Source organism: Triturus cristatus, chromosome 1_2 (assembly GCF_964204655.1).
Source record: "Triturus cristatus chromosome 1_2, aTriCri1.1, whole genome shotgun sequence".
NCBI lineage: Eukaryota > Metazoa > Chordata > Amphibia > Caudata > Salamandridae > Triturus > Triturus cristatus.
Window position 1 is genome coordinate 797,548,643 of NC_140580.1, and position 21,196 is coordinate 797,569,838.

Genomic DNA, 21,196 nt, shown 5'->3' on the forward strand with positions numbered 1-21,196 from the left:
ATACTACTATTTAATGAACCGCGGTGCAACAATGGAACTTTGTTCGCTGTGTTGTGTGAAATCGAGAGAGAAGATATACCCCATATTTACAAATATATGGAGTATTTCTGCTCACTCCTTGCACTGGTGCATTGTGTGCTGCCTAGCACCAATGCATGCACTATTGCACCATATTACACGGGTGCCTGCATTACAGGCAGGATTGTTTTGGGGCACAAAGATAATCCTTAGAGGCATATTCATGTTCATCAGCATACATAGAAAGATGAAGTAACAGGGAGAAATATGTTTCTCCGTATTATTCCTCTGTCAGTTAGGTGCACCATTTTGAGAAAACCTAGTTTTTCAAGTCTTTGTAAATCTGGGTTTGCATCAAAATACATGGGTGGATGCATGGGAACGCCTATGCTCCACCCATATAATGCTTACCTGACACAAAGTAAGAAACGTCAGTGCTATATGCTGTGTTGCATTTCTTTGTAGCTTGCGTCATGACTGCGCAACAATTGTGATGCAACCTCAATGCAAAATCATAGTAAATATGGGCCCCAATGTTTATAAATGCAGGCAGTCTCAATGCTGGGGAAAAAATACAACTCTGCATTTCTAATAGTAGTGGTGGGGGCTTCCATTCACCCGCATCCACCCACGACTTGTTCCCGGATGGTAACTGGCTTCATGGAAAGTAGGAAATTACCCAGCCAGCTGGCACCCCTGAAAAGTCCCTAGCGCGAGTGTTAAAGCATCAGGGGCCAATTATGGAAGTGCCCTGGAGTGCAACGGGCATTTTTGCCCACTTTGCGCACACCCAGGGCACTTTGGTATAACAAAAGGGGCCGCAGACGCTTGCATGTCCCCTTCCATAATACTGATAGTGCTGGCGCACATAAAGTGCCAGCGATATTTTCAAAAGTGTGTTCCCTAAATTGCATGGAGGCGTGTCTCCATGCAAATGAGGGATTTCCTTTGCCTCTGCACCTGCACCATATTATAAATGCAGACGCAATGGCAAGAAGCTGTTAGGAGGCTCACCGTCAGTGCACCCCCTGATGGCAGCCCTCTAGAGTGGGGAAAGGGAGTCACATTCACTTGCAGGCGGTGCAGTCAGGCACTGCACCCACCTGCAACAGCATCTCTAATCTCCTTTAAAAGTTCAGGTGGGTTGCTGCCTGCACTTTAAATCGAGGCAGATGCTCAGTTTTTCATTTGAATGCGCTGCCCCCAATAGTGCGAGTCCACAGCTGCCCTAGGGGCAGCGCATTTCATGTAATAGTGCGCACTTTACTTGGTTGTGCCTGTTGCACCTGTTTTAAGGTGTGCCGGGCACAAACAGGGAAAGTACGCTCTTTACATAATGGGCCCCTGGTGGCCATTGACGAAGAAAGTCAGCCAGCTGACGATCAGCATACCTGATGGACCAGAAGGGTGTACTTCAATCAAACATGTCTGAAAGTTTGCTAGTGCTGTGGAAGAGTAAGTCATAAGTCAAGCGAGAAATATAGGGTAAACAGGCATCAGCCGGATGGAGCTATGCTATTTTGCAAAGGACTTCGAAAGACACTTTGGGATCCTGCATTTATTTTAATTTTATTTTAAATAAATTAAACACTGAAGGTTAATGTGTGGCTCGGCTATGGAGATTCCCACCTCTCCAAAGCCCAGGTGTATGAGACCCCACCCCCCACTGGGAAAGACCGTTGTGGAAATGAAGCGGTAATGGCGGAGAGCTGAGAATGCCGAAAATGCAGCAGCAGCAGGGATAAGTGACCTGGGAATGCTCGTTGGCTTCTGCGAGGCCAGTCAGACTCTTGCGCTCGCTGCCAGGAGTGATCTGGAGTGCGGCAGAGAGAGGCAAGGAGTACTTCAGTACAAGGAGAAACCCGGCAAGGAATTCACGCTGCTTCCGACTGATAGGCGAGGTTAGAGCCGACTGGAAACAGATGGCCTTCACGCGCCCTGCTCAGCCAGGTACCGGGGGAAAGCAGGGAGGAAAAAGGAAAGAAGGAATAACTTAAGAGACTCCAGCGCATTTCTTGCTGATTGGGACCCTTAAAAATGTGCCCTTAAATGTGTTATCCTGTCTGCCTGAAGCTTTTAATACAACGCTGTGGGAGGCTTTGGGAGGCTGAAGGAAACAGCTGAACCGTAAAAGGTCATAAATATATATTAGTCCCTGCCTGGTGTTTTTTTCTTTTTGGGCGGTATTATTTGAAGGTGACCATACAGTATCTGCGCACCCATTGAATTACCGAGCGACAGCAGTAGGGTGGCGCCTTGAACTTTTTTTTTTTTTTTTTTTCATTTCCCTGGGATATCTGACGTTGCCATCGGTGTACGGGTGAGCAGCTGGGGGAAAGTTAAAAAGCCAAAAGCAGGATGGGAAGACATCTAAGACAAGTAAATGTGGTGGCAGCTGCGAAAGGATTGAAAGCGAACAAACTTAAAACAGAGGCTAAAGGGATATTAGCCCCGGCGAAAGCCTCAAGTGCCTTAAATCGCTCCAGATCAATATCAATATCAAGCTCAGAGAGCTCCACGGAAGAGCTGATGGAGCCACAAGGTGCACAAAGGGAGGGGGACGTGAGCCTAGGAACCAATGGATTACATGATGGAGTACTAGAGGGACCTAGCGAATCTTCCATACCAGCTAGCAAAGACGTTCCGCTTTTCACTACAAAGAGCTCTCAGCTTATAAAGTCCCCTGCAATTCCATCATCTTCACTGGGAGCGGCAATTTCTCCTGCTACACCAGATGAGGCTGCAAAAATTGATTCCCTTATAAGGCTACATATTTCTCCACCTGCAGAGGTTTCGCCTCCAGCCCCGATACCGTCTGCCACAGCCGATCAAGGAAAAGAGAATACACCATCCCTCCCAGCAAAAAAGCTTGCCGGGGCAGAGTCGCCACTTCAATTTTTCACAGCAATAAATAGCCCAGAACAACAGCGCGAGAGCCCACAGCAAATACAGGATCACCCAGGTCTATTCCAGGAGAAAGGCTGTGTACCTCCAAACCAGTCGAGCAAGAATGGGCGCAAAAACTCGCAAGAGAAACCACAAGAAAATCCAGATTTGCCATCCCCTATGGTAGACTCACAGCAGATGGAAATTAAAGACTTGCTTAATCTGATATTGGCGGAGAGCCGGGAAATGAAAAAGTCCCAGGCACATGAGATAGCTGCTCTCCATCTTAGACTCGAAAAAATCGAGGAATCAATCTCTGGCACTCCTGCGAGGCTTGAAGAGGCGGAATCCAGAATAGCTCAATTGGAAGATCAGATGAGCTCTACCATACAGAAGTTCAATGAGGTGACAGCAGAAAAAACCACCCTAGATTCTAAAGTAAAGGAGTTGGAAAATTACTCACGCCACTCAAATCTGCGTATCGTGGGAGTACCTGAAGGGAAAGATGGTACCAACACCCTTCGCTGGGTTGAAACATTTATCAAGCAAAAAGTACTTCCTGTCTTTTTGGGGGATCTTACAATAACCAGGGCACATCGGGTCCCGGCACATCCGATTCTGAATTCCAAATACCCTCGTACAATTTTAATTAATTTAGCAGATTACAGAATTAAAGAAGATGTGTTAACTAAAGCAATTCAGCAGAAACAATTTGTTATTGATGAGGGCTCCAAATGTTGGATTTTTTCGAACAAGTCAGCAACGGCAGCCCGTAGGCGCAAGGAATTTGTCAAGCTCTTGTTTTTATTTAAAGCTCAAGGGGCTCAGGCATCCATTGCGCAACAATCCAAGTTAAGGGTGTTGGCTAAAGGCAAATTTCATATGGTCACACGGGTAGAAGATGCTCAGGAATTGCTGAGAGATATTTCTACTGCGAGATGAAACTGTTTTGACTGGTTCTATGAATATGTATAATGGTATAGCTTTTATCCACAGGTCTTTTTTCTTGGTTTGGGGGGTGGGGGTGCTCACCTAGGGTGCAGGACCAGGGCACCCCATTAGTGAAAAGGGGGGAACATGGTTTGCGGGACCAGAAGAGACCACATTAGGGAGGAGGGAAGCGATCGAGGGGGGGGGGGTGAAAGCAGTTGTAAAATAAGCAGTAGCAGGGCTTAGATTGGAATAAGGGGCAGGAGTATGCAAAGTTTTGATGCAATTGGTATGGTCTATAGAAATAGGCTTATTAATGATGAGTAAATGTAGTATTCTTATGCTAAACGTAAATGGAATCTTGAACAAACAAAAGTATGGAGCTCTAATTAGATGGTTGGCTTCCTTTGTACCCCAAGTACTTTTTTTACAGGAGACATATTTAAAAACGAACTCTCCTAGAATATTTCTCCCAAGAATGTACTTGCATGCCTTTTTTGCTTCTGCAGGATTGGCTAAGCAAGGAGTAGCGATTTATTTTTGCAGAGGTCTCCCATGGGAGTTGGTCAAGTAAAGAGAGATCCTCAGGGGAGATGGATATGGGTGGAGGTCAAACTAAATGGTACGATACTACATTTCTTCAACTACTATGGCCCCATTGTGGACGACACTTCTGCCCTGTGTAAAATTTGTGAATTATTGAGGGTGGTACCTGGGAAATTAATCATGGAAGGGGATTTTAATTTTATTCAGGATTTAAAGAAAGACACTCCGAATAAAAATAAAAAAGAGCTCAAACCAAAAACTAAAAAGGTGAATGACGCTTTAAAACAGGAACATATTTTGATGGATCCTTGGCGTGTTGCCAATCCATCCAAATTGGAATTCTCATGAAATTCATATCAATTTCATACGGCCTCGCGAATTGATTTTTTCTTAATATCAAAATCCCTGGGCTGTACAACCTCTGATATAGATATTAATCCATTTTCCGACCATTCTCTCATTAAACTCAGTATCGGCGTAAAAAAGAGGCCAAGATCCAGATGGCAGATGGATCGGCTCCTTTTGCAGGACCATCAATGGGTGGCTAATACAAAAGATTGGGTCGTTGAATTTTTTAAGATTAATATGGATACGGCAGCAATTTTCTCTATTTGAGGGGCGTTTAAGGCTGCCCTTCGTGGGCGAATGATAGCACTATCCGCCTCTTTAGTTAAATCAAGGAAAGAGAAAATTCTTAAGCTCCAGCAGGCCGTAGTAGAAGCAACAAAAATCAGTTATGCACCATCTGCAAGTATAGGGGACGCTAAAGCAAAGCTAGATAGGGCCAAATATGAGTTAAAAGAGTTCTTTACTCTGGAAGAGATTGCTAACTCTAGAACCTATCTACAGCGCGTATATGAGGAGAGTCAGATGGTTGGCAAGCTGCTCGCTGGCAGCGTGAAAACCAAACAGGAGGCATCCACCATTACAGAAATTTTAGACCCTAAAACTAGTTTGTCTGTAACGGGCAAAAAGGAGATAGCTCAAGTCTTTTTAGATCATTACTCCCAGTTATATACAACTAGATATAAAGCTGGAGTAAGTCAAATTAGCAACTATTATGACGGAAATGAGCTTCCTACCCTTTCAGGGCCTAGGGCGGAACAGCTCCTGCTAGACATCTCTGAAGAAGAGATTATAGATGTTATCAAGTCCACTCCGGGAGCAAGAGCTTGCGGTGCGGACGGCTTTCCAACAGAGTTCTTCAAAACTTTTTCAAGAGAGCTGACCCCGTTTTTGGCAAATCTTTTTAACAACATCACTTTAGGAGGCGATGTTCCTCCAAGTTTTAAGGAATCTATATTGGTCAGCTTCATTAAAAAGGGTAAAAACAGTAAAGACATTAACTCATATAGGCCGATTAGTCTCCTCAATGTGGATTTTAAAATACTAATGAAAATCTGGGCACAACGCTTCACGCCTATTGCCCAGGAGCTTATTCACTGTGACCTAACTGGGTTCGTAGCGGGGAGGTACATGTCTACAAATACTCGGTTTTTAATTCAAGCCCTTGATTACGTGACAAATAATAAAATACCCACCCTCATTACCATGGTCGATGCTGAAAAAGCATTCGACCTGGTAAATTGGAATGCTCTTTTTTTTGGTCTAGGTAAATTTGGTTTTCCGGTTCAAGTTCTAAACATGCTAAAAAATATCTATCAAGGAGCTCAAGCCCAGGTGGTACTCAATAGAGATGTAGTAGGGACCGTGGAAATAAACCGCAGTACTAGACAAGGGTGCTCGTTGTCTCCTCTTTTGTTTACTTTTTTCATTGAACCCCTTGTGGTAATTCCCTTATTAGAGCTCCATGCAAAGGGATGCGAAAATTAAAATTATTTGCAGATGACATTATTATGTACCTTTGCCCGGAAAAACAGATCGTTGAAGAAGCCCTTTTAGAATTTAGCAAATTTGAACAAATAGGAGGCTATAAAATAAATCAAAAGAAAACGGAGATGTTATTATTTAACTCAAATGGTGACTGCTTACCCACGATTTTAATAACTCAGGCCCTAAAAGATGAGCCAATTAGATACTTGGGTATCAGCGTCTCATCCCATTTAGATCAATTATTCAATTTGAATTATATAACTGGGCGAAGCAAAATTAAAACTTTATTAGACAAATGGTCCCTCTTGCCTTTGACATTGATTGGCCGTGTAGCACTCCTAAAAATGTCAATCCTTCCATTATTAATATTTTTGTTTGTCATTGTACCCTTAAAAATTAATGCTAAATATTTTAAGGAAATCGACTCTATGTTCAGGAATTTGTTTGGAACAAGAAGGCGTCCAGGGTTATATTGCCCATACTACAATTAGAGACAAATCAGGGGGGCTTAGCCCTACCATATATCCGAACATACTATGAGGCTGCGTTATTAGATCTTACGGCATGCCTAGTGGAACCTAATAACCAGATGGACGCATATTTTTTTTTTTAAATGATTGTTGAGGCCGGCACACAAATCCCAGTATTCTTAAAAACATCTAAACTACCGAAAAAGTCTTGTTATAAGACTGTTCGTGACTATTCTATCTGACTCCAGTCGTTGTTTAAACAGGCAAACGTCTCCGGGTTTGCCTTTTTGAAATTGGATGAATGTAGGGGGTTCGGCCGACATATTCATCCAAGCCATGTTAGGAGATGGAAAGATATTGGCTTTGAAAATCTGGGCCAGTTTCTCATTGGTAATACAGTGATTCCTTGGGAAGGAGTACTATGTAGGGCAGGAAACCGAATTAAGCCAGGCTTCTTGGAATATATGCAGATTACAAACTTTATTAAAAAATATATATTCCCGTTAAGCGGGGCTCCAACTCAACTGGCTAATGCTTTATTTAAAGTAAAATTGAAGGAAGTGGGAAATTGGTACTCCTTACTCATGAAGCACAAGGCACTCCCCTTGGTTGATGAACTTCTGGGGAAAATATCTCGGGAGACAAATTGTTCCCTCTCTCATCAGGAATGGCAGGCTATAGCCCAATTAGGAAGCAAGGCCCTGAGAGCGGCTAATTTTAAAAGGATGGCCTTCTTGTCACGATGGCTGGCCTATTATACTCCGAAAAAGCTAAACAAATGTCATCCGGAAGTAGATAATAAATGCTTTCGATGTCTCTCCCAAGGCGCGGGAGACTGGCTTCACATATTTCATACATGCCCGAAGCTTGAGACCTTTAGGAAAGAATTTTTTTTTGCAATGAGCCAGTCAATTAAAAAAAATATCAACCCCGAGATAGAAGTGGCTCTCTTTGGACTCTCCAAAGCTAAGACAGATTTGATAAGAGCTGAAGAGACTTATATATCAATCTGCTCTACAGTAGCACGCTCACTTATCCTTCAAAATTGGAGGTCGGAAGAGACTCCATCTCACCAAAAATGGGTAAACAAAATGGCAAGAATAAGGAGACTTGAGGAAGCATATGTTTGGAAGTTCTTTGACAATTTGGCTGTATTTCAGGAATTTTAGCACTTTAGCACATTTGCACTTTAGAAGTTATAATGCCAAGATTTTGTAAATGAAAAAAAAAGCTACCGATGAACCAACTGATTTACTTGTATTCTCTGCGATTACCTGGCACTAGTCACTTTAGGGTAGTTTTAGATGTGGAGAGTGTAATTAATTGCTTTCTTGATGTTTATGAACATAGGGTGTTCCGGACTCTTGTTTTTTTTTTTTTTTGTATTTTGGTGTATCTTGGTCTGAAGGATTCCAGGTTTTAATTGTATATGATATAGGTGTTGGACGTAGGTTTAAATGTATATATGATATATGTGCATTTAATTTGGAAATATGAGTGCTGTTGTTCCCTGACGACCACTGTTTTGTTATTTTGTTTGGTTCTCTGTTCTGCTCAATAAAAAAAATTATTATGTTTGGAAGAATTTTTTTTAATTGAATTTTTCATCCAGTTTCTTTTGCCATACTCTTTAATGTAGGTACCCCTTGATGTTGTATGCCTCTTATAATCAGAGTGGCCGCCACGCTTCTTCTCTATGCACAGAGACGCTTTTGCACACTCCCGCTCGTTGTTTCTTCCAGCCTGCTCCATTGCTCGTAATTGTTAATGAGCCGACATGCGCAGCAGATGTGGGTTATATGTTTCCTTTAAATTAGCGCGGCCGCATTGCTGCTTTATCTTTAAGCAAGGCGGGTGCTTTTGCACTCTTTTGCTCATTGTTTCTCCCTCCCTGCTCCGTTACTCGTTTACCGGTTTGTCAGTAACCCAGGTTGGTTGTGCCTGATCCTAAAATGGCTGCCACTCTGTTGAGAATGCATGCAGGACACTAAAATGAACTAGGTAAGGTAGACTTTATTGTGATAATTCAGGTTGCCATGTAAGCCCACCAGCCAGCATGCCCACACCTTCCATGGGTGCCGGAATGCAGATAAAATTCAGTATTACAACAGCTCTCTTACACGAGCACGGCCCTGTATTCCTGTATTATAGTGCTTCGTATGGACAGCATAAGCCATGCCCACTGATAGTTGGACATTGAGTGTGTTCCTTCTAGGCAGGTTCCACAAGGTGCGTGTAGAGCAGGCCGTCGAGGTATATTGTGGGAAGGTCCCTATTTGGCCAGCATGAGAAAAGTAGCTCCTAGGCAACTGAATAGTTTAAGAAAACACAATAAATGTCATTATGTAAAATGCAACAGATGGAGAAGTGTTAGAAATATATTTCAGATTTAATAATCAATTCTTAAAAACATCATCATTTTATAAAAAGTATACATATTATTCAAAACATGATTTCCTATTATGAAGAACACATAACATATTAAAATGTGGCATTGTTTTTAATACTTCGACGCGTGTTTCGGCTTACACAACGCCTTCCTCAGGAGTAGCCACAACTTTATTTTTAGTTGTAGAACTGATAGCGTTAGGTAGGATCAGGGCCGGACTCAAGGCCAGACTGACTACCAGGCGTTTTGGAATGCTGCTGAGCTGGGGGCTGATTTCGTTGATGGGGACCTGCGTGTACTGAACGAAATTAGTTTTGCTTTAGTTATTTCGAAGTACACGCAGGTCTCCATGAACGAAATCAGCCCCCACAGCAGTGAAATCAGCCCCCTGCTCGGCAGAATTCCAAAACGCCCGGTAGTCAGTCCGGCCCTGGGTAGGATGATATTGTAAACCTTTTTTCCTATTTCTGGGGTATAAAATCTGATACTCTGTAGTGAATCCAAATGTGGATAGGTTGGTTCACAATGATAATTAGAACATTATCAGCCACATCCCTTCGTTTGTTATTCTTTTCGTTGATACTCTGGTCAATCGTGATGAACCGGTAAACGTCTGCTTAATCTGCATGAATGGCGGATATTCAAGAAAGGAGGTGCCGCTTCTGTATATAGCTAAAACCTTGCTTCGGGGTGCCGTGCTAGAAATGGCTACCGGCGTCTCTAACCTCTGGATGCAGGTATCCTATTTTGACAGCTCCAGTGGTTTCCCTCCGAGGCAAGGATTCCCCAAGGCAGGGTGCCGAGGTTCCCTAACTGTAGATGTACCCCTCCTTCCGCCCACCAGTCCTCCTAAGATTCAAGTTACTGCCATGAGCCCGGACCTGTCACTGACGGTCCCTTTTAATGTTTTACAACATATCGCCCGTTGCTCTTCTAATCCTGGCGGTGACTGAACCACGGGTCACTTTCGTCTGCCCCTTATGGAGAGTGATCCGCGACTCTCCTGGCAGCCTTCACAACTTGCCTTAGTACTTTTTGTAAGTTCGTCTTTGGGTGCAGAAAAAAGGGTCTTTTTTAACTCTCAAAAACATTTTCAGGGGCCCTCTGAATCCTTCACACTTCCCTGTCACTTGACTGAAGGAACTGGGGGGCATATTTACAAGCCTCTTGCGCCAATTTTGCGTCACTTTTCCCATGTTAAAAATGACGCAAAATTGGCGCAAGAGGCTTGTTGCGCCAATTTTGCGTCACTTTTCCCATGTTAAAAGTGACGCAAAAGCGGCGCAAGGGGCTTGTAAATCTGCCCCTGGGTATTCAGCAAATCCACAATTTGGGAGTGCTTTCGTACTGACCTTTCATGTTCCCACTAAATAAATATACGCCTGCTGAAATGGTTGCTGATGTTGCTCCACTAATTAAAAGAATCACCATAATCGCTGCTCTGGTCCTGTTTGACTTTTTGCAATGGCCCATATACTGGTCTCTCTTTTTTTCAAACGTGCTTGAAAAGAAACTGTAACAATAATCCAGCCCTGAAATCCACATAAACTCTTTACAATAATAAAAAAGTAACACAAAAAAACTCGACCCTTGCTCCTGCTGCGGTGCAGTGCTGAACTTTTGTGAGAGTTTACAACAGTACACACCACAAATGTTTGTATGCGTGTGGCTAAATATTCATGCATTCCTTGGTGATTAGATGTATTATAGCTTTTGCACATGTTTACGATGGCAGTGTGTATATATTTATTTAGTTATGGTCCAGATGGTGCCTAAGCTTTCAATTGCCTACATGCTGCTTCTGTATATATCGTGCAGTGCTACAGCCACACAACATCTTGTCTATGTAATAAACCACATATGTCATCTTATTTACATCGTGTGCTGTGAGTTCGACGGGCAGCTTTGCAGTATGTTTGTGTGCCTTTGAGCCTAAAACCAGCTGTAGTGATGTCATGTCTGCTTTCCTAGTTTTGACCGTGACCGTGGCAAGTTCAACCTGTATAGGCCAGCTACTTGTCCACCCGTTACTGGTGCCTGTGTTTAGCGATGCTCAAGATTCCATAGTTCATCAGTGCAGTTGTCTCTCCCTTAGTTGGGAATGTTACTTCACTGTTCGTTGCCTGCAGCAGTCAGCACCGAACTCGGGTAGTTATGTCAAACTGGTTGCTCTCTGGTGTTTGCTGCACGCAATCTGCAGCAAAGCGCAGGGCTGTCTTAATAGCAGGGGCTGCTTGTTTACAGGCCTGTGTGTTTGCTGTTCATGGTATTCACCAGGCTCAGGACAAGGCTAATCCATTACTTTATTAAACTCATTTGCATAGTTCTATAAGAAAGGCTTCAAACCTTGCTTCAGTGAGTGCAGGCCACCAGGAAATGCTTCAATGTCTGAATGGCAAGTCTGACCATGAATAAATAAAGCTTGAATTTGGGGTTCCCAGTTCAAGACATGTTTTTACCCTAACTCCGCCAGAGGAGGGGGGTGGTTGTCACCCATTTACCTTCGTGTTTGGACTGGTTCTCTGTGATATTCCCTAACTTTTGGTAGGCCTCTCAGCTGGGACTGTTATGGTTGACTCCCTATCTGGTGCAAGCAGGGTTTGCTGGAAAGCAGCAACATTTAAAGGAGGTTGGGGATGACCAACCTGTTTTGGTCATCATGATTTTTTATCTTTAGTCATTATCTGTTTTATTCCACTTGAGTTTCTGTTCTAGGCAAACACAGTGGGACGTTTGTTTTTACGTCTAAAAAGGTGTCTACAGGTAGCAATGCACTTCCATCATTTACCAGGTCTTTGCTCTAATAAATTCCACTTTTTGGAACAGAGATAGAAGACTCACCTCTAACACCCTTATGATTTAATAACCCTTGGTTACCGCACCTCCCTTTTACTTTTCTTGCACCACTAACCACGACCCATCACACAACTATTGTAGCAATAGGCTTGCCCATGTTTAATGGCATCCCATCTTTAGAGTACAGGAAGCAGTTTGCTTCACCAGTATGGACCTACGATTTCCATATTCTGCCATGAATCGTGTAGCCTTAGACATGTATTGTGCCAGTAATATCCCATTACACATTTGTAAATATAATCCTTTCCCATCACACATTTATAGTGCCAGTATTCGTTATCCACCCTGTTGCCAGAGCCAAGCATAGCTCGCCCACAGGCCTGGTGCAAGCAAGGAAAATGCCCCCTTTGATTGTAGTAGCAAAAATGCAGCAATCACCAGCGTTCAATCGGCCCCACAGAACTCTGGGAAATGGTGCACTACCCCTGGCCTATGGTTGGCTGGCAAAATGTCCTGATATCGTCAGTCAGTCTGTGCTTTATACCAAGTACCACTGCGAGTCTGAATTTTGTATCTAATAGCACTTTTCATACTGTAAGTTCTACGCACACACAAGTCCCAGAATGCAATCTGCTACTGACTGAAAAGCCAGAACAATATGTATGTCTCTTGCCCTTGTCCAAAGCTGCTGGAATTATGCAATTGTGAGGCTGCTGCATTTTTGGCATCTTTATGGTTCTGTCGGATTTCGCACATAATCTATTACCTGCTGCATAATCTACAGATTTTGACAAAAACATTTGCTTCAAGGTCAAACGTTTCAAAGGTTACCTAAAATGCAGCTATACATGTTGCAGCGCAGCGAAAGTCCCTTTGCAAGGTGGACTGGTCACCATTCTACTGCATCTTCTATATTCAGATGTTAAACTGGAACTAATGAGGTGCAACATGTGGTCAGACAGCACAAACAAGTGCAAAATGACAAAATATTGAAGTGATATTGTCAGAAAGTGTGGTGCATCATGCCACATAATTTGCCTTTTCATGCTGCATATTTTAGTCAACCATTCTGCATAATTTGGCCGTCTTCTGGCTCATAATTCCAGTGGCCTTGCCCTAGACCCAACAAGCACAATCTGTGCATTCTGGAGAGCCTCAAAACATACTTAGATTACGACACCGCCAGCTAAAATAACTCACAGACCAATCTCACAAATCATCAATTCTAGGGGTGTGTGAAATTTGCATTTGCATAATTATGTAAAATGACAGCGAAATGATGCCCCATTATGCATATTTAGACAACAATTACACATATCTCCTACCTATTTGTTGATTTTCATCACCAAAAAGACAAAGCTATCCATACTGTTCCACTCCACACAATTCAACTCCACACGTTTCTAGTCCACACCACATAATTTGACACCAAACCGCATAATTCCACTCAACAACACAATTACACAACACATACATCTAATCCACACCACTTAATTGCACATCATGCCACAAAAGTCAACAGCACACCACATAATTAAACTCCACTACATACCACTCCACAAAACAAAATACCATTCCACATAATTACACTCCTTAACTCACAATACCACTCCACATAATGCCGCTACACTGAATACCAAATAATTACTATCCACATAATTCCACAGAACACCATGCCACATAATTCCCCTACAGAAATCCACTCCACACCACAAAATTCCATGCCACACAATTCCACAACTAACAATTTCAAACCAACCCACATAATTCCACTACACACCCACATACATCCACTCTATCCCAAACCAAAACACTTGGTTAAAAGACATTATCATTGACAACGCCAATAGCTCTAACTCGAGCGAATGCGAGACCTATTTCATTTCCAATGCTTGTTTCATTTACAATCTCCTGAGGGTAGTATGTGAAGCGGTTTCGAAAGCATCGTCGTAAAGTACAAGATTGAATCTGCATCACTGATTGTGCAAATCGTACTCCATTTAATCAATAAGCAAAGAGATCATGATTGAGAAAAATGGAGCTAGGTTTGCTAGTCTGCCTACAGCACCGGTTGGAAAACAGAGCACGGACTCCACATTAACCACTGGCCGCCAGACAAGCCAGATCTAGTTTGTTGATCACGAGCTCCTGGCACAGCTTGAGGGATTATACAGCACTGAGTGCCAACCAGGGAAGGTTTCAATCACAAACTGATTTAGAATAATTAACTAGCAGAGGGGATAATCCGTCCTACCCTTAAAAACCTCCAAATCTGTGAAATGTAAACAGGTGGTCCGATGCAAGGTCAAATTGCCCAAAGTAATTGAGACCAAAAGGCCAAGCCATCTGATTTCGTCATCTGTTTATGAAAAATGGGATGATTATTGCTTTATCTCTTTCACCGGGGGAGGTTTGAAACACTGACGATGCCTCGGAAAAACGAGGCGCGAGAATGATGCAGGGAGAGGGGACTACGGCGCTGTTCAGCGTGAAATGTCCATCGTGCCAGCGCCGTGCCAGACAAAGCCAATACCCCATGACTAACTCAGGTAATCTTACCCATTTTTTTCCAGTTGGCGTTTGGCTGCGTTCAGAATCTCAGGACAAAGACAGATCTCATGCCCCCTAAGCAAGAGCGTGAGACCATATGGCTCACGATTTTCTCTCTACATTCTGGTATTTTCAGTCCTGCGATTGTAACAGGAAATATATAGCTACAGTTCACGAATGAAAAGGAAAAGATCGTCTGATAAGTGACATGGGTCATCTTTGGAAGCTGGGGTACCTGGCCCAGGCTTGCCCCCTGCCTACACGTTCTCAGACTTGGGCCTACCGTATATAAAGCCCTGCCCTCTGATTGTGTCAATCGTAACAAACCAAGACTACAACTCCCATGGTGCATTAGATTTCAAAACGATTATCCAGAACTTGAAATGTGGTGTCCTGAAGATTTCAAGCGAGGTGGCAGCCACGGTGCGAGATTGGCCTGTCAGGGCAGGCACCAAGCAAAAACAATCCTTTTTTTGGGACATTAATCTTTACTCAATTCATAAAAAGTAAGAAAAAGAGAGCAAAAAAACTAATAGGCTGTCCAGCTAGCCCCACATCCACTACAACTGTAAGGGCCTCATTTATGAAAACTGTTGCATCACTGTGTGAAAACAGTGATGCATACTAGGGTCAGGCATTTGGATGAGATTTTATAAATGGTTGACAGTATACATTTGGGCTGGGGTTTTGTGTTTGCGTCAATTTTATTACTGCGTGTGCTTTCACTGAGCAAAACATTCTAGGGCTAGCCAGAAACTGTAATGTGTCTGTGATAACATCAGAGAATGTCACGCTGCTCTCACCGAAAGGTGTTCTGGGTGAGAATTGGCGGATGGCATCTGACCAGTTTGAACTCTGAAAAGAGCTCTTCAGGTTCGCCTGATAAACCTCCGTGGAGGCTGTCTTAGGGCCGAGTTTTCAACATTAGTAACCTCTCAGATTGTTAGCGTTATAGATTCCAGATGCCTGAATTTAATAAGATATTCGGGGAATCAACCCATGAACTATTGCAGTACTGTTGAGACGAGAGGCGTACCAGGTTATAAATGAGATTACTTGTGATCCACCATCTAGCAGCATTAATCATGGGTATAATCCCAAAGGCTGGTGGAGGAACACACATGGAATGAGTGTCAAGGAAAATGGTCCCTTTATATTTATTTGTCACAGTTAGTGGATTCAGAGCAGCAAACCTCATTAATATAACATTACTTTACCTATGGACACCTCAACCATATAGGATGAGTGTTCCTCACAATCTCATAATGAATATATGGATATCACATTTTCTGAACAGAGCAATATTAGAATGATCTAGAAGTTAAACAGCCAAATACCAGAATGGTATTCATCTTTTTAGACATTATTAGTTGTCCTTCAGGGCTGATGCTTCTTGAATACTCCCAATATGTGCATTGATTTATGGCACTTGAACAGTCGTGGTGCTCTCTCCTGCGGCGCATGGTCTTCAGCTGTGCATAGCAGGGATTGGCTGGTGGGCCTCGCCTTGAGGGATGCCATGGGCTTGCCTCTATTCTTATTCGTATTTTTAATATTATTCTTATTACCACTATTATTATTTTTATTGTTACTATTATTATTAATTGTTGTTGTTAATAATAATATTATTTTGTGCTATTTGCAGACCCTGGTATTGGGTTCACAAATCCTGAATGGTTTGGGCTTCTGGGATCCGGACCAGGAGTTGACAAACCTTGCTAATTTACATTATTTAGAATGTTTGAGTCAGGAGATGCTCCCACTACCCCATTATGGCTGTTAATTTGATCACGAGCATTCAGGTTCAAGCCCTATATCTTGTATTGACTTTCACAATAGAAATGATTTTGTTGTTACACCTATGTGGATCCTATGATCTAGAGGCCATGGTTAAGCTGGACGTACCACGTCAATGGTTACAGTTTGACCCACTTGTCAAACTACAAAGACCCTCGCTCACTATAATAGTGACATGCTCCAGGTCTCATCCTGGGCCCTAAAAATCAGGATGGGCTGGTCCATATTCCAGGGAGCACTCTAAGATGTATTTACCCGCCGGGTTCCTATACAAAAAAACTCTGGGTCACTTGGGTATCCCCTTTTATCAGTGGGTGTCCATGGTATGATTAATAGAAAAGTCCAGGTGTTAATGGGATACAACGACCCTCCATCATAACTTCTAGTCAACTTGTTTCAGCCTTATCTGCCTTAAATGAAGGCCTATATGGGTCCAAGGCTTTCTTCAGGACAATAATACTGAGCGCCCGGGACTTACATGAATTTCATCAGTCACAGCAGTTTCTTGTCCTACCCTATTCAGCATGAACATACAGCAAACAACTTATAGCACACGGTGGACTTGCATTGTTGATTTTGATACTTTGTTAGCATTCCTATAATAAAACAAATCATAAATGGGTTCACACCTCATTATCAATATAACATCAGAGCAATTGGCACAGCAGTGGTCAAGGGACAGACATGCTTTCCTCCAATGAGGGCATTAAACATATAGCATGCAAACACCTATGACAATCATGATCATGAAGGCCTTTAAGGGTCCAAAGCTTTCTTTTGGACAATAATACTGAACACCCAGGGACCTACATGAATGTCATCAGTTACATTAGTTTCTTGTCCTACTGTAATCAGTATTGTGAGAAATTGCATTGCTGGTTGACTGGGATGTGAGCCCTGCCTCATAATAAGGCACAAGCAAACCCCAAATTAAACTATGCTCAACCCTCTGGTAACATGGCACAGAGCAGTCAGGCTTAAAACAGAGGCAGTGTGTAAAGTATTTGTTCAATACTTTAAACAGTAAAACAGTGAAAACACCACATGAAAAGTATCCCACACCAATTTAAAAAGTAGAGTACAATTTAATCAATAAAACAGACCAAAACAACAAAAATCCAATCGGTAGAACCGGAGTTATGATTTTTTAAAGAATAAAATGTAAAATAGTACCTAAAAGCACAAAGCGCCACCCACGGCTATCTGGTCGTGCTGGACAGGGTCAAAGTCAAACGTTTGGGCTGACTGCGATGGATCCCTGGTCAGATACTGTCCAAGATTAGTCCCGCTGAAGGTTTACCTTTTAAAGTTTTGTGCCAAGAGTCCTGTTTGCGTTGGAGAGGGTCACAGTGAGTAAGGAGAGCGCCACAGGTGATGGTCGGCTTTGTGTGAAGACCAGGCCGGGGATTGCAGACGGGCAGGCTGGAGATTTGCAGTGGCTGTCCCCTATGGGCTGTCACTGCTGTGTGAAGACATGGGCTGGCAGCGGCTAATTCTGGATTTCAGTGTGAGCGGTCTTGGTGGAAATGGGTCAATTTGCAGTCACTAAGAGCCCAAAAGCTTGATTTTGTTAGAGCACTGAGCCACACCAAGGGTAAAGGACCTGAGGAGCACCACTTGAAAGCCAGGAGCTCACCACAGCTGGGTCCAGAAGCTGGTTAGGGAGCCTTTGATGTCCCAAGGCTCAGATCAGGAGGCCACCAGACTCACCAGAATCACTCTGGGGTCAATCAGGGAGATTGTAAGCACGATATTCACCCGTGATTGTCTCAAGTTGCTGGGGGAGGGGGATGTCCACAGTTCCATTCAATTGAAAAGCCAGGTCTTGAGCGCCTTCCTGAAGGTGTTCAGGGAGGGGGCGCGTCTGGTGTCGATCGGGAGCTCGTTCCAGGTCTTAGCCGCGATGTAGGAGAAGGCTCTTCCCCCTGCTTCGGTTCTGCGGATGTGTGGGGTTTCGGCGAGGACGAGGTTGGCAGATCGGAGGTCTCTTTTGGGTGCGTGGAAGGTGATTCTATCATTGAGGTATTGGCGTCCGGTGTTGTGGAGGCATTTGTAGGAGTGGGTGAGTATCTTGAAAGTAACTCTTTTCTCGATGGGGAGCCAGTGGATATTCCAAAGGTGTTGGCTGATGTGTTTGTGTCGAGGGATACTGAGAACAAGTCTGGCGCTGGTGTTCTGAATGGTTTGGAGCTTGCGGAGTAGATGTTTCTTTAAATTTTGTAGAGGGCATTTCCGTAATCTAGTCTGCTGGGTATGAGTGAGTGGGGGGACCCATATGAACGTCTTACGGAGGATGCAGAGGGTGTTGAAACAGCTGGAAACTACGGCGTTGACCTGTCTGTTCATGGAGAGGGAAGAGCCAAGTACAATTCAGAGGTTTCTCGTGTGGTGGTAGTGGGGCTGCCGAGGGCGGTGGGCCACCAGGTGTTGTTCCATGCTGGTGGGGTGGTTCCGAGGATGAGGACTTCTGTCTTCTCCGAGTTGAACTTCAGGCAGCTGTTGCTCATTCAGTAAGCGATGTTCTGAATTATTTTCTGTAAGTTGAGTCTGGTGGTGGTGGGGTCTTTGGTGAGGGAGAGGATGAGCTGGGTGTCATCTGTGTAGTATACTATGCTGAGGTCGTGCTGTGTGACGATGGTGGCAAGGGGGGCCATATAGACGTTGAAGAGGGTCGGGCTGAGAGATGATCCCTGGGGCACTCCGCAGTTGATTTCCATGGGTTCGGAGAGGAAGGTCAGCAGTCTGACCCTTTGGCTTCTGCCGGTGAGAAAGGAGGAGATCCAGTCGAGTGCGGTTCCTTGTATGCCGGTGTTGTGTAGTCTGGCGGCGAGTGTGCGGCAGGAGACATGGCCGAACGCAGCTGACAGGTTGAGTAGGATCAGGGCTGCGCTGTGGCCTTGGTTGAGTAGTTTGCGTATGTCATCAGTGGCGGCGAGTAGGGCGGTCTCGGTGCTCTGGTTGCTGCAGAATCCGGACTGAGAGGGGTTGAGGATGGAGTTGTCTACGAGGAACCTTGTTAGTTCTGCTTTGAAGGTCTTCTCAGTGACTTTGCCGTGAAGGGGAGGAGCAAGATGGGCCGATAGTTTTTGAGGTTTGTGGGATCTGCTGAGGGCTTCTTGAGCAGGGGTCTGACTTCTGCATGTTTCCAGTCATCGGGGAAAGTGCTGGTCTCAAAGGTGCTGTTGGTGGTGCGTCGTTGTTCTGGCGCAATGACAGTGGCAGATCTGTGGTAGATGTTAGGTGGGCAGGGGTCTGTGGGGGCCCCCGAGTGGATGTCTTTCATGATTGAGGCAGTCTCCTCGGTTGTGACTGGTGTCCAGGCGGAGATGGCAGGCTGGTCGGCATTGTCGGAGGGCGGGATGGTTGTGGAGTCAGGTGTTTGGTCGTTGAAGTTGTCGTAGAGGTCTTTGATCCTCAGGTGGAAGTAGGATCCGAGCTTGTCGCAGAGGTCCTGGGAAAGGGCGATGTCCGTGGCTTCACTGGGGGGCCTGATGAATACCTGGATGATGATAAAAAGGCCCTTGGAGTTGCTGACGTTGGCGAGTATTTTGTTGTGGATGAAGGCTCTTTTGGTGGTTCTGATGCGTGGGTGGCACCCTGTCATGGCATTCTTGTAGGAGGCATGGTTATCAGGTGTCTTGTTTCTCCAGTTCTTATCGAGGTGTCTGCAGATGCGTCTGGTTTCTTGGAGGTCAGTCATGAACCGGGCGGTCTTCCTGGGGCACTGTCTGTCGGAGTTGTGTAGCGGGCGAGCTTGTCTGCGCAGTTGGAGATCCATGTGTGAAATTCCCTGGCTGCATGGTTGGCGTTGGTTGCAGTGGTGGGGGTGTCCTGGGTGAGGGTCGAGTTAAGCTGCTCCTCGGAGACTCTGCTCCAATTCCTTCATGGAGGGTGTGGAGCAGGTTTGGGCGTCTTGGGTTTGTCGACGAGGAAGTGCACACAGTGGTGGTTGGTCCATGGGGGTTGTGTAGTGTGGCTGAAGTGGATGCTGTTTCCTCCTGCAAAGATGGGGTCGAGGGTATGTCCTGCCTTGTAGGTCGGTGTGGTGATGAGTTGTTTCAGTCCGATGTTGGCGAGGTTGTCCCGGAGTGTGGTGGAGCTGGAGTCGCTGGGGTTGTGGAGATGGAAGCTCAGGTCTCTGATGAGTATGTGATCCATGGAGGGGATGGAGTGGGGTGCGATGAGGTGCGATGAGGTCAGTGATGGTGTCGGCAAAAAGGGCCCAGGGGGTATGTAGGCGAAGATGCCGCGTAGTGTGGAGTTTGAGCTTGTCTGGATCTTGAAGTGCAGGTGTTCAGACACGGGAAAGGTGTCGTTCGAGGTGGAGAGGCGGAGGGAGTTTTTGTGTGCAATGGCGAGTCCTCCTCCCAGGTGGTTGGGTGGTCCTTCCTCCGGATCTTGTATCCATCTGGGATGGCGATGGCGATGTCAGGGGCCGAGGAGGCTTTAGTCCAAGTTTCTGCAAAGAAGGCGGTGTCGGTGAGAGGGGTCCTGGGTTCAAGATGAAGTTGCAGGTCCAGTTATTCTTCCCACGGGCAAGATAGCAGCCGATCAGCACAGTAGGGCAGCAGTTCCTTTAAAGCATCAGTCCAGCAGAGTGGCAGTCCTTGTAGTAGCACAGCAATCATTCTTCCTGACAGAGTATCCACAAGTCCAGAAGTGTACTGAGGAGTTGGTCTCTGAGGTCCGTTTTTATACACAGTTGTGCTGTTGAAGTGGGAAGAGAAAGCAAAAGACACACAATTGATGAACAGAAAGCAGACCAAATCAAAACATTCACCCCGTCAAGAGATCTGGGTTAAACCCATCATTCTTTTGCTCACCATGCCACCCCAGTTTAGACCTGGCCATATGCAAATCAGTCTTGACCGTGTGCCTCATGGGAACAGTCCAGCCCGTACTGCCAAGCCAAGTTGAAGTCTGAAGAAGCATCTATAGGCATGTCTTTGAAGTGCACAGATGCCCTGCCTTCCTGGTCCTG